Source organism: Aquarana catesbeiana, linkage group LG05, assembly GCF_042186555.1.
Source record: "Aquarana catesbeiana isolate 2022-GZ linkage group LG05, ASM4218655v1, whole genome shotgun sequence".
NCBI classification, from domain to species: Eukaryota; Metazoa; Chordata; class Amphibia; order Anura; family Ranidae; genus Aquarana; species Aquarana catesbeiana.
In genome coordinates this window covers 571,045,518-571,059,048 of record NC_133328.1, presented here as the reverse complement: position 1 = coordinate 571,059,048, position 13,531 = coordinate 571,045,518, and the positions used below count along the sequence as shown (strand labels likewise).

The window sequence follows — 13,531 nt, the reverse complement described above, 5'->3', positions numbered from 1 at the left end:
GAGAGAGGAGAGAAAGAGGCGAGCTGTCCGTATCAGCAGAGAGCTGAATTGCCCGATGTAAGAGCTTTCATTAGAACTTCAAGTGTTCCCGGGGCTCACGTCACATAGCTCCACCTCTTGGCCCGGTGCCTTTGATAGACAGAACGCCGATCCAATGCGGGACATGTGACGTCATCAAAGGCGTTGGGCCAAGAGCCCCGGGAAGAGGGGAAATTCAAATGAAAGCTATTACAGCGGGCAACCCCACTCTCTGCTGATCCGGGTGGCTTGCCTCTTCCTCTGCATAGGTGAGGCTGTATGAGGCACAGGCAGACCAGGCTGTATGGGGCACAGGTCACGCTGTATGGGGCACAGGTCACGCTGTATGGGACACAGGTCACGCTGTATGGAGCACAGGTCATGCTGTATGGGGCACAGGTCATGCTGTATGGGGCACAGGTCACGCTGTATGGGGCACAGGTCACGCTGTATGGGGCACAGGTCACGCTGCATTGGGCACAGGTCACGTTGCATGGGGCACAGGTCACGTTGCATGGGGCACAGGTCACGTTGCATGGGGCACAGGTCACGCTGCATGGGGCACAGGTCATGCTGCATGGGGCACAGGTCATGCTGCATGGGGCACAGGTCATGCTGCATTGGGCACAGGTCACGTTGTATGGGGCACAGGTCACACTGTATGGGGCACAGGTCACACTGTATGGGGCACAGGTACTGCTGTATGGGGCACAGGTCACGCTGCATGGGGCACAGGTCACTCTGTATGGGGCACAGGTCATGCTGTATGGGGCACAGGTCACGCTGCATTGACACTAGGGCAGCTGTGGGGGGGGGGGCTGTTTGCAGGGGGGCCCCATACAACATTTTGCTATGGGGCCGTGCTATTTCTAGTTACGCCCCTGAGCATAGGGTAGCAAAAACTCCACAGTGTACCGTGTTTTCCCGAAAATAAGACAAGCGCTATTTTCCAGGAGTGCTGCAATATAAGCCCTACCCCAAAAATAAGCCCTAGTTCGGTGCGGCGCCGCTTAGCGCTCAGCTGATCTCATCTTCTCTCAGCGGGGAATCTCGGCCCCCCTCCCCGCATTGCTCAGAGCAGGGAAGACAGCTTGGGGCGGTCCATGGAAGCGCCGAGCAAGGCTCAGCTGATCTCCTCTTCTCTTGGGTGTCAGCGGGGGATCTCGGCCCCCTCCCTCTGGAGTGCTCAGAGCGGTGGAAGACAGCTCAGGCAGGCTATGGAAGAAGGTATTTGCACTGTTGCATTGCAGACCTTTTGCATTATGTGACCTTGTGATAAAGGGGATTCTGTCATTTTGCAACCACTGTAAAGATAGCACATTGCATGGCAAGCCCTACCCCGAAAATAAGCCCTAGTGTGTTTGTTTTTGGCTGACAAAATTTAATATAAGACCCGGGCTTATTTTTGGGGAAATGCAGTAGTAGTTTAAAAATATGGCATATTTATTAAAAAAAAAAAAAAATATATATATATATATATATATATATATATATATATATATATATATATATATATATTTAATAAATATACCATATTTTTAAGGCTACTACCCTATGGAGTTTTTGCACAGCTGAAGAGACTAAATTATTTATGAAATTCTATGCAGTTTTTGAACTACCGTTTATTGCACTATGATCCTATATTAATAATAATATTATTGGCTCTTTATATTATGTTTATTTAGCACTTTAATATCTTGCTGTATTTATTGGTCATTTTTGAGTGTTTTTATATAGCCCTACTTCACTTGACTGTTTTAATCAAACACGGTCAATGCTGCACATCACTCACAAAATAAATAACTAAAGCATTCATGATGCAGCAGCATTGTGTCCTTTACACCCGATGGTGGCTGCTTATCCACACCCTGAAAAGCGATCCTTCTCAAAGAATGGAGAAGTGTGAGCTTGGCCTAACCTCGCTGTAACCGCTAGTCATGCCGCAGTATCTGCCGTAGAGGGATGGGACTTGGTGTGACTGACCATGATGCAGCTTGGTGGGAGTGACTGGAGGCAATGCTGAAAAAGGCTGACAACATTGTGTGGAACTGAAACCGCTGCATACAATGTTGTAACTCTAACAGGAAGTGAGGTCAGCATAATGAAACCGGCTCAATAGGTATGTTTAGTGCTAACACTTTGGGTAAAAGTAGAAAGCACCTCTTCGTTCATTAAAGTGAAGTCATCTTAGTTGGATTTCGATTTTTGACTGTACTTGCACTTCTAGAAGTTTGCTTTTTATTGTACCAAAGTTACCCTTTGCCAGCTGACAGATTCCAGGGGAGCAGATAGTCTATTTTCCCCCAGAAGAGCTCCAACAAGGGGATATAATGTAAAGAGACTGATTATTGCCCCATTCTTCAAAATCACAGCTCTTGTTCAGCAGCTGGTCCTCTAACCTGTGCCTTTACTCCCCTATCCATATGTACAGACAGGTGCACCCTTAAGGCCTCGTTCAAAGGGGGCATACTACAGTGTATGCCTGTGTGAGGGCTGTGCTTACCCACACAGGTCTTCAGGCAGTCCCATTGATGTCAATTGGGACACTGCCGCTGCTTCCAATTTGATATCCATGCGGGTGCACAAGCCTGAATGCACACCGTCAGTTTGGGAGCAGTGGCTGTGCCCGTGTGGCTGCTGCGTTCCAGTTGACATCAGTGGGGATGCATGGCACACCTGTGCATCCACATGTGGGTAAACGTGGCCCCCGTGTGGGCATACACTGTAGTACACCCCATGTGAATGACGTGAATATGTCTTCTAGTACAAGTATAAAGTGATTCAGTATTTCCTATAGGTCATATTCCACGCAACATTCCGGAGCGTTAACTGATAAGATGTACAAAGACCATTAACATAATAATGTGCTTATCAGCAGGAAGTTCACAAATTTCTGAGAATACCGCAGATTTTCATCACACACTGCACAAAGTGCTTTCAAATGCTATTTAGCATATTATGCTGTTTTATATAATGTCTTGTACTGTAGTTGAATGTATTAGTGGCCATATGCCTTTCTCCTTTCTTACCTGCTCATTCACACAGGCAAAGGCTGTTTGACTGCATGGGATGCACAGTTGTTCATGTATCCCCGTGCAGGCAGTCCCATTCGTGTCAATTGGGATGCAGCAGATGCACGAACTCAGTCGATGCTTCCAATTTAACAGCCAGCAGGACTTGGGTGCATGTCCCTGAACGTACACTGTCTGCATAACGATTGACATGACTGGGACTACCTGCATGGGGTATACCTGGGGGCAAGCACAGCCCTCGCATGGGTGTATGCTATAGTACCTTCGTGTGAACAAGGGCTTCCATTTGGTCACTAGATTTTTTTTAAAGAATTGTAGGTACGTTCCCGGGTGGACAGGAGGCAGAATGTAAGAGAACCTGTCATTGCATCCTGATTTACAGCAGTGCTTGGGAGCTGAAATTGACTGGGATCCCCCAAACTATGTCAGATAGTCTACTTTTTATTCAGAATTTTTGTGCTCCATTTTTTTTTCTGCTTTAGGCAGCAATGACATTGTATGTGTTCATAGTTGTAGAAGTTAAAATATAATTAGGAACCCATCAGGCACTATATGGCCTCATGTGTTTAAATTGGGAAATATAAGGGCCCTTTAAAAATGCAGCTGGACGATGAGACCATGGAAGGGTAAGGAGGAGGATGGATCCTCTGATCTACATTGTACTGTGTGTGGAGGATGTTAGTAGTGCAGGAAGCATGTGTCAGGTAGGTGAGTACAATGGTCAGGTAGGTGAGTGCATGGGTCAGGTAGGTGAGTGCAATGGTCAGGTAGGTGAGTGTAATGGTCAGGTAGGTGAGTACAATGGTCAGGTAGGTGAGTACAATGGTCAGGTAGGTGAGTGCAATGGTCAGGTAGGTGAGTGCAATGGTCAGGTAGGTGAGTGTAATGGTCAGGTAGGTGAGTACAATGGTCAGGTAGGTGAGTGCAATGGTCAGGTAGGTGAGTGCAATGGTCAGGTAGGTGAGTGCAATGGTCAGGTAGGTGAGTACAATGGTCAGGTAGGTGAGTACAATGGTCAGATAGGTGAGTGTAATGGTCAGGTAGGTAAGTGCAATGGTCAGGTAGGTGAGTGCAATGGTCAGGTAGGTGAGTACAATGGTCAGGTAGGTGAGTGCAATGGTCAGGTAGGTGAGTGTAATGGTCAGGTAGGTGAGTGCAATGGTCAGGTAGGTCAGTGCATGTGTCAAGTAGGTCAGTGTATGTTGCACAGTGCATTCTTTTTGGTCCCTTAGGGCTCCTTCAGAGGGATGATCAGTCCCATCCTCTGTACAGAGACGCTGGCAGGTTTAATTCTGTGTTGGCACTTTGAAAGAAATAAGTTGGTTTTGCGTTGCGGTTTGGGCACTCGGGCTCAAAAAGGTTCGCTGAGCAAGTGCATTCCACCCCCCGTGTGAAAGGGGCCTAAAAGTTTTGCCTATATTTCCCCTGCTATGTAATGTTAAGTAGGGGGCTTGGGAGTTATGTAGACCATAATTAATCCTTTCTGTACTGTGCTGGCAGATCTCTATCAGTTGTAAACTAGCTTTGGTGGCGTATTGTATGGTAATGCATTTTCCCTCAGTTTATCCCTCTAATCGCACCTTGAAATTGTTCAGAATAGTTTGAAGTTGTATGTATAAACCTGCTCCAAAACAACAACTAGAAAGGCCAGAAATATTTTCTTAACCACTTGCCACCCGCCATATAGCAAAATGAAGGCAGCAAAATGGTTTCAATATCCTGACCGGGAGTCATATGATATGATCAGGATATTAAGCCGCTGTGCGCCGCTGCGGCGATCGTTGTTGCGGTGTGTCACTTTGACACACCGCAACGCCGATCTAGGTAAAGAGTCTCTGATGGAGGCTCTTTACCACGTGATCAGCCGTGTCCAATCACGGCTGGTCACGATGTAAATAGGAAGAGCCGGTGATCGGCTTTTCTTCACTCGTGTCTGACAGACGCCAGTAGAGGAGAGCCGATCGGCTGCTCTCCTGACGGGGGGGTCTGTGCTGATTGTTTTTCAGCACAGCCCCCCTCGGATCCCACCCAGGACCACCAGGGAAGCCGCCCAGGCCCACCAGGATGGCCATCCACACTGGACCACCAGGTATGCCCCCTAGACCCCCAGGGAAATACCAATCTGTGCCCAGGCAGCTGCCAATCAATGCCCAGGCAGCTGCCAATCAGTGCCCACTCCAATGCCTACCACTGCAAGTGCCACCAGGGATGCCTATCAGTGTCGCATATCAGTGCCGCCTATCAGTGCCAAACATAAGAGCCCACCAGTGCCACCCATAAGTGCCCATCAGTGCCGCCTATCAATGCCCATCAGTGCTGCATATCAGTGCCGCCTACCAGTGCCCATCAGTGCCGTATATTAGTACCCATCGTCAGTGCCCGCTCATTGGTGCCACCTCATCAGTGCCCCCTTATCAGTGCCTGTCAGTGCCGCTTTATCAGTGCCCATCAGTGAAAGAAAAAACGTACTTATTTACAAAAAATTTTTACAGAAACAAAAGCAAAACTTTTATTTTTTTCAAAATGTTCGGCCTTTTTTTATTTGTTTAGCAACAAATAAAAGCCGCAGAGGTGATCAAATACCACCAAAAGAAAGCTCTATTTGTGGGAACAAAATGATAAAAATGTAGTTTGGGTACAGTGTTGTATGACCGCGCAATTGTCATTCAAACTGCGACAGCGCTGAAAGGTGAAAATTGGTCTGGGCAGGAAGGTGTATAAGTGCCCGGTATTGAAGTGGTTAAATAGTTTTTGGTATGCTGCATGAATAGGAACACACAAACATTTATTAGGGGATTGAATGCAAAGGTGGAAATACGCTTTAAATAAAGGTTAGGCCTTTGTGTGGTCACGCTTTAACAGTATGTCTTTGTTGAGCAAGAAAACATCATGTAAGCTGTGCCACCCATCCACATGATTGATGGCAGTTTCTGTTCCATGTGGACATTGCAGATGGGATGGCAGGGTCAGTCTGCAGCATTAAGATGTCCTATGCTTTGCTGTAACGCTGTGTCTGTTTTTTGTTTAGATGCCACATCTGTAGCCGAGGCTCGTCACAATCCCAGTATTGGGGAAGGAAGCGTAGGAGGAATGACCGGCAGCTTGAGTGCCAGCGGAAGTCACATGGATAGGATTGGTGCAATCCGGGACAACCTGAGAGAAACCGCCAGTACCATGGCATTGGCCGGTGCCAGCATCACTGGCAGCCTTTCAGGAAGCGCCATGGTCAATTGTTTTAATCAGTAAAGTACAGTTCATCTTCCTCACACCTGCTGCTTGTGGACAACTAAGAAAAATAAAGCGTTTTGCTTCTGTTACTAGATATTTGTTGAGTTTTCTATACAAACTGTCTTCTGTGTTAGCTAAATATTTATTGGAAGCATTTATCTTCAATATATAAAGAGGCTACAAATCCTAAATAAATGAATAAAACTCTACAAGACACAACAGATGTCCATAAAGAATGTGTGGAACATCCAACTGAATAAATCATCCACGTGCTTCTTCAAATTAACACCACGACAGTAACACTGGGAAAAAAAACATCCTCTGTGGATGTGGTACAAACGTCGCCTGAAGGACGACTTGCATCTTTAAAAAAAAAAAAAAAAAAAAAAGTACCATACATAGGTGGCATGAAACCACTCAGAAGGTGGACCTCGAATACCCCCTATTCCTACCGCAGCCTGTCTCCCACTTTTTACATTTCCCTCCCTGGTGGAGGGTAGGAAGAGAGGCTTCTGTACTCCTTTCTAAGAGTTTAGCTAAAGGAATGACCCAATGATCATAATGTTATCTCTCACTCACCAGCAACAAATCAGGTTTGCTGTTGCTTGCATGAGTGACTTTTGTAGCCTTGCACTTGCATCTCCTACTGTTGTTATGGGTGAGGTTTGTTTCAAGGCTACTCACAACAAATAATTTCCTACTTTGTATTCCATCTGATATCACCTTGCAGTTTAATTTGCTAAACATCACATACAGTAGAAAGTATTGGTTCTGGCACATTTGGATTCTTTGAAGATAACATGCTATTAGCTGTCATTCTCATTGAATTGACTGGAGATCTCTTATGAAAATATAGATTTGCTGTAGAGTAAGATGGACTGCCGAGATTCAAACTGTGTATGGGCAGGCTGAATGTACCAAGTTGATCGATTAACTTGGGTACAACCAGCATGCCAGGTTTTACCTGTTATTGTCTCTAGTGGCTGCTCCGCCGAGCGCAGACAATGGCTTGGCAGGAGGGATTCTCACATCAACACTGTCTGCAACCCGTGATTACAGGAAAGAAATTCCCTCAGTGTATGGTCGGCCTAAGACAGGCCGTAGATTATGCAATTTTCTTTCCTGCCACCACGTGTAGAAGGAAAGAAAATTGCTTGATTTCTCATCACCACAGTCAGTGTTGATGGGGGAATGCCTCCTGCAGTGCTATGGTGTTCTGCCGGTGGGGAGCCTTACCTGCCAGCAGAACACAATGATTAATGATGCCAGCTATAGCCAGCAGCACTATTCATTCAGGAAAAACCCAACAGGCTGGTTGTACACAAGTCGATTGATAGATCGACTTGTGTACAGCCACGATTCCCATACATGGATCGAAATTCAGACGGTCCCTGCTGAACTGGATGAATTTAGATCCGGCTTAAAGCTGAAATTCACCTATAACAACTTGATAAAAAATAAAGTTCTTTAGCAAGGAACACACGTTCCACATTAATAATTATGCTACCAAAAGTAGTGTGTTCTATATGTTGCCTCCAGAATTGTTCCTGCTGCTTCTTGCTGGAAGCTGCCATTCTGCTGAAGCCCAGAGCCCCAGAACAGCAGTAAATCTTTAGGCTGTCAGCAGATCGGCAGCTATGTTTTTGAGGCAGTACTGAAAAATGGAGAGCAGCTGAGCATGTGCAGAGAAGGGTGAGACTGTGTATTACTGGAATTTAAACCGTATAGGCACTTATTTGTAATCTTTTACATAGAGATACCTGTAAAATGGGCCAGCGCTAAGTGTTCTAGCAGATCACTAAATGGTCTGACTAAAGTTCCACGTTAAATGTGAGAAGTGAGTGTTCAGATCAACAGGAAAATTCTTCTTATAGAAGTGACAGATGTTCCCGTAATGCAGGAGATCCACAGACAATGGGCAGACTAAAGACTTCACTGAGGCTCTGCCAAGTTAGTGTTGATAAACTCTCATTCTAAAAATAACATCTTAATTCAGCATACAAACTAAAAAATCCCTCAATTCATTTTACATACACTATAGTCAAAAGTATTGGGACACCTGCCTTTACCTGCATGAACTTTAATGTCATCTCAGTCTTAGTCTGTAGGGTTCAATATTGAGTTGACCCACCCTTTGCAGCTTCAACTCTTCTGGGAAGGCTGTCCACAAGGTTTAGAAGTTTGTCTATGACAATGTTTGACCATTCTTCCAGAAGCGCATTTGCGAGGTCAGGCACTGATGTTGGACGAGAAGGCCTGGCTCGCAGTCTCCACTCTAATTCATCCCAAAGATGATCTATCAGGTTGAGGTCAGGACTCTGTGCAGGTCAGTCAAGTTCCTCCACCCCAAACTCGCTCATCCATGTCTTTATGGACCTTGCTTTGTGCACTGGTCCAAATCATTTGGTGGAGGGGGATTATGGTGTGGTGTTGTTTTTCAGGGGTTGGGCTTGGCCCCTTAGTCCCTTTATAAGGCATCAGCATACCAAGACATTTTAGACAATTTTATGTTCCCAACTTTGTTGGAACAATTTGGTGATGGCCCCTTCCTGTTCCAACATGGCTGCACACTAGTGCACAAAGAAAGGTCCATAAAGACATGGATGAGTGACTTTGGGGTGAAGGAACTTGACTGGCCTGCACAGAGACCTGACCTCAGACTGCTTACACACGGATGCTGTGCTACCTTCATAAAGATAATGATAAAGTGCTGAAAACCTCCTTTCATTTATGTATGCTTAAAGCGGTGGTAAACCGCAGCTGGCTAAAAAAAAACAAAAAAAACATCAAAAATCCCCTGCAAGGGCAATGGCATAATGTGCTAGTATGCATAGCATGCTAGCACATTATGAGATACTTACCTTAGAATGAAGCCCTTCAGTGTGCGCTGTCACCACTGACAGGGCTTCTATCTTCACCTGGTCGTCCTTCCGGGTTCACAGGCTCTGGCTGACTGAGTGTCTGGAGCTGCGACGACGTCACTCCTGCGCATGCGTGCGGGAGCCTCAGCTGACGTACGGAGCTCTGAGGGCATGCGCCGGTGATGTCGCCAGCTGCATCCATTGAAAATATCTCCTAAATACCACAAGCTGGCGGGGCCTCGAGATGACGTGCTGCTAGCCCCCCCCACTGAATGACTAAAGGCCTCCTGGAATATGTGCTGTGTATATCCCAGTAGGCGCAGTGAGCACTACGTACGTCATTCGTCTAGTCGCATGACGTGCATTGAAGGGCAGAGCCGCGCTGTTTGCCAAAAATAAAAGGTAGATTAAAAAACTGTCGAAATCATGTAGAGGAGGGGTGGAGAGGGGAGGACTTGATATAGAGGGTGAAGGTCCACTTTAACTTAAAGGGGTTGTAAACCCTCTTTTTTTAAAAAATTAAAACAACAAACATGTCATATTTATCTCCACTGTGCAGTTTGTTTTGCAGAGTGGTCCCGATCCTCGACTTCTGGGGTCCCCATGCGGCGATAGGTAGCTCCTCCCCACATCGGGTGTCCACGTTGGAGAGGGCTCTCCTAAGGAGGACACCCGTGCGGGCGCGCTCCAGAGTCCTGCATCTGTGTACATTCACACAGAATGCAGGATACAGCCCCGCCCCCCGCGTCATTGGATTTGATTGACAGCAGCGGGAGCCAATGGCGGCGCTGCTATCATTCTATCCAATCAAGAGCCGAGACAACGAGCAGAGGGGAAGAGAGCGTCTCCGCCAAGGGAACGAAGGGCTCAGGTGAGTAAAACGGGGGGGGGGGCGGTCAGTGTCAGAAGTTTTTTCACCTTAATGCATAGGAGGCTTTAAGGTGAAAAAACACGAAGGTTTACAACCCCTTTAAAATAAAATAAAAGTTCCAAAGCCATCAATTATGATGACTCTTCGGATTATTGATATGTAAATTTGTCTTACCTGATTAAAAGAAACGCCTGACCAAGCAACCCAATAGCCAAAAGAAAAACACCTCCTAAAACAAACACATTCATTCTTATTAGTCAGCAAACAGAATATAAACAAGAAATGTAATTCTGGATATCACACAATTTCAATTCACATTACAGTTTTTTAACATTCATCTATCATTGACTTCAATGGGATTTGGCACGAGGGATGAGCTGCATGTATTTAAAATAGAACCAAGGGCAATTTTCTTTTTCATTTTGAATAGAGTAAGGCTCCTTTCACACTGAGGCGCTTTGCAGGCACTAAAGTGCTAAAAATAGCGCCTGCAAAGCGCCCCGAAAGAGCTGCTCAATGCACTCCAGTGTGAAAGCTCCGAGGGTTTTCACACTGGAGCGGTGCGCTTGCAGGGCGGTCATAAAAGTCCTGCAAGCCGCATCTTTGGAGCGCATTAGGAGTGGTAGATTTACCGCTCCTAAAGCGCCCCTTCTCATTGAAAACAATAGGGCAGCGCTGCAAACCTGCCCGCAAAGCGCCGCTGCAGGGTTTTAACCCTTTTTCGGCCGCTAGCGGGGGGTTAAAACCGCCCCGCTAGCGCCGCTAAAACGACAGTAAAGCGGCACTATATTTAGCGCCGCTGTACAGCCGGCGCCCGCACGCCTCAGTGTGAAAGTAGCCTTATGCCCCGTACACACGGTCGGACTTTGTTCGGACATTCCGACAACAAAATCCTAGGATTTTTTCCGACGGATGTTGGCTCAAACTTGTCTTGCATACACACGGTCACACAAAGTTGTCAGAAAATCCGATCGTTCTGAACGCGGTGACGTAAAACACGTACGTCGGGACTATAAACGGGGCAGTGGCCAATAGCTTTCACCTCTTTATTTATTCTGAGCATGCGTGGCACTTTGTCCGTCGGATTTGTGTACACACGATTGGAATTTCTGACAACGGATTTTGTTGTCGGAAAATTTTATATCCTGCTCTCAAACTTTGTGTGTCGGAAAATCCGATGGAAAATGTCCGATGGAGCCCACACACGGTCGGAATTTCCGACAACACGCTCCGATCGGACAGTTTCCATCGGAAAATCCGACCGTGTGTACGGGGCATAAGAGAGGGTTATAACCCCTGTCAGATTTTTTGTCGCCATCTGTGTTCCATTGCAGAGATTTCCCTTCACTTAGCCTGTCCCTTAGCCAAACAGGAAGTGGGAGTAAAAAAAAGGCAAGTGAAGGGAATTATTTGGGGACCCCGAGGCCACCAGAACTAGTGTCCCCATTGGAAGATTCTCCCTCTATTACTTTTCTGGGGACAACCCAAAATTTGGGATTTTCTTTTACTTTCACTTTCAGTGATAAGGAGATTCATCCTCTCTATTTGTCGTGTTTACTATAAACAGGGGCACAGATGGCAATAAATCCTGACAAGTGTGCCGCCTATCAGTGCCACCTCATCAGTGCCCATCAGTTAGGGTGACCACATTTCCAAATTCAGGGACCTCCTCCATTCAGGGATCTCCCCCCCCCAAGCATGCACACCAGTCGGTGATGTCACAAGAGGGCGTCATCACTGAGTGGCTCGCCCCTTACCTATTTAAGAAATGTCACTCGGCTTACAATGCCAGTGTCAGCGGAGGGTCGTGCTTGAGAGTGGAGCAGGGTTTATACGCAACTTAAGACCCCTTTCACACCGAGCCACCTATAGCGTCGGCGGTAAAACACTGCTATTTTTAGCGGCGTTTTACCGCCGGATTTGCAGCGCTTTTCGGCCGCTAGCGGGGCGCTTTTACCCCCCGCTAGTGGCCAAGAAAGGGTTAAAACTGCCCGCAATGCGCCGCAATAGTGGCGTTTTGCCGGCGGTATCCCAGCGTTGCCCCATTGATTTCAATGGGGAGCAGCGGTGGAGGAGCGGTAAACACACCACTCCTTCACCGCTCCTGCCAGACGTCCTGCCAGCGCACCTCTCCGGTGTGAAAGCCCTCGGGCTTTCACACTGGAAACAATGGAGCAGCTGTTTGAGGGCGGATTGCAGGCGCTATTTTTAACACTATAGCGCCTGCAGAACACCCTCGGTGTGAAAGGGGTCTTAGTGCCTTAGATAGATAAAGCATTTGTTTATTGTGTGTTAGCCTGACATTGCAGCTGTAGACAGCCACCTAAATTCAGAGAGTGTCATTGTTCTTTCCTTGTCAAAAGAAGTTTATTGAGTATACAATGTTATAAAGATACATAAAGTAAGTTTACAAGGATCTATAAAGTAAGCTCATTGTTTTACAGTAGGGTTTATATAGGTAAATATCATGAAATTTCAAATATTAAACATTGGGTTCACGTAAACCTAAATTAAAGATATATATCATTTCCTTAGTTACTTTTGTAGGTATTTAAATGATTTATACCTACTATACATATTGTTTACAAGTAGAGTGTATATAGGTCAAATAAATTCTGATAATGAGCTTTAATCGTAAGGTGGAGAAAAGGAAAGAGAGAGAAGAAAAAGGGTTGAAAGGTAGAGGTATGGTCCACAAGGTTGTCCCGCTCGTCAGTTTATTATTCTTTTTAGTTCTCTTTGAAGCCTTAGAATGGGTGTCTCTGTAAGTCATTTAATCTGTTACCATGGCAACAGGACAGAGTCATTGAAGTTTGACAGGAACTGTTGTTTTATCCAAGGATGCCAAAGTTTTTAAAATTTTGGAATTTGATTTTGATCGATGGCTACCATCTTAGCATGGGACATTGTATTATTCATTCTGTGAATTGTTTCTGCTAGTACCAATGTAGGAGATTTCCATGCCTTGGCCACTGTTTGTTTTGCAGCCGTTATTAGTTGGATCATAAGTTTGAATTGAGAGAGTGTTAACCATTCCGGTTTTAGATTAAGTAAAGTTAAATATGGATCTGGTTGTATTATTTTTTTAAATATTTTAGATGCAATCACGAAGACTTCCTTCCAGAAGGTTTGGATTACTGGGCACGTCCACCGTATGTGTAAATATGTGCCTATTTCTGGGCATCCTCGAAAACAAAGAGCTGAGGTATTAGGTGAATATTTTGCCACTCTAGCGGGTACAAGGTACCAGCGAGTTAGGACTTTATAATTTGTCTCCAGTGCTAAGATGTTGGGTGAAGATGACTTAGATGTGAGCCATATGTTAGACCAGTCCGTGTCTTCTAAAGTTCGTCCCAGGTCCTCCTCCCACCTCTGAACGTAAGAGGGTCTATTAAGATTTGCTACTCCATATAATTGATTATAAAGTGATGAAATTGTACCTTTAGCAAATGGATCTTTTGTACAGATTGATTCAAAAATGGATAATTGGGATAATGGTGTATCCCCCTTTAGGAATGGTG

The 13,531-nt window shown here is 45.8% G+C and overlaps 1 long non-coding RNA gene across 1 annotated transcript in view; it reads left to right on the top strand.

The window, feature by feature from the left end:
• LOC141146144 (uncharacterized) overlaps nucleotides 1–6,656 on the top strand; it is a 111,854-nt gene extending 105,198 nt beyond the window's left edge. Inside the window, exon 5 of the long non-coding RNA XR_012244728.1 lies at nucleotides 6,079–6,656. This is a non-coding gene — a long non-coding RNA (uncharacterized lncRNA). The remainder of the gene's footprint in view (nucleotides 1–6,078) is intronic.
• The last annotated feature ends 6,875 nt before the right edge of the window (nucleotides 6,657–13,531 follow it).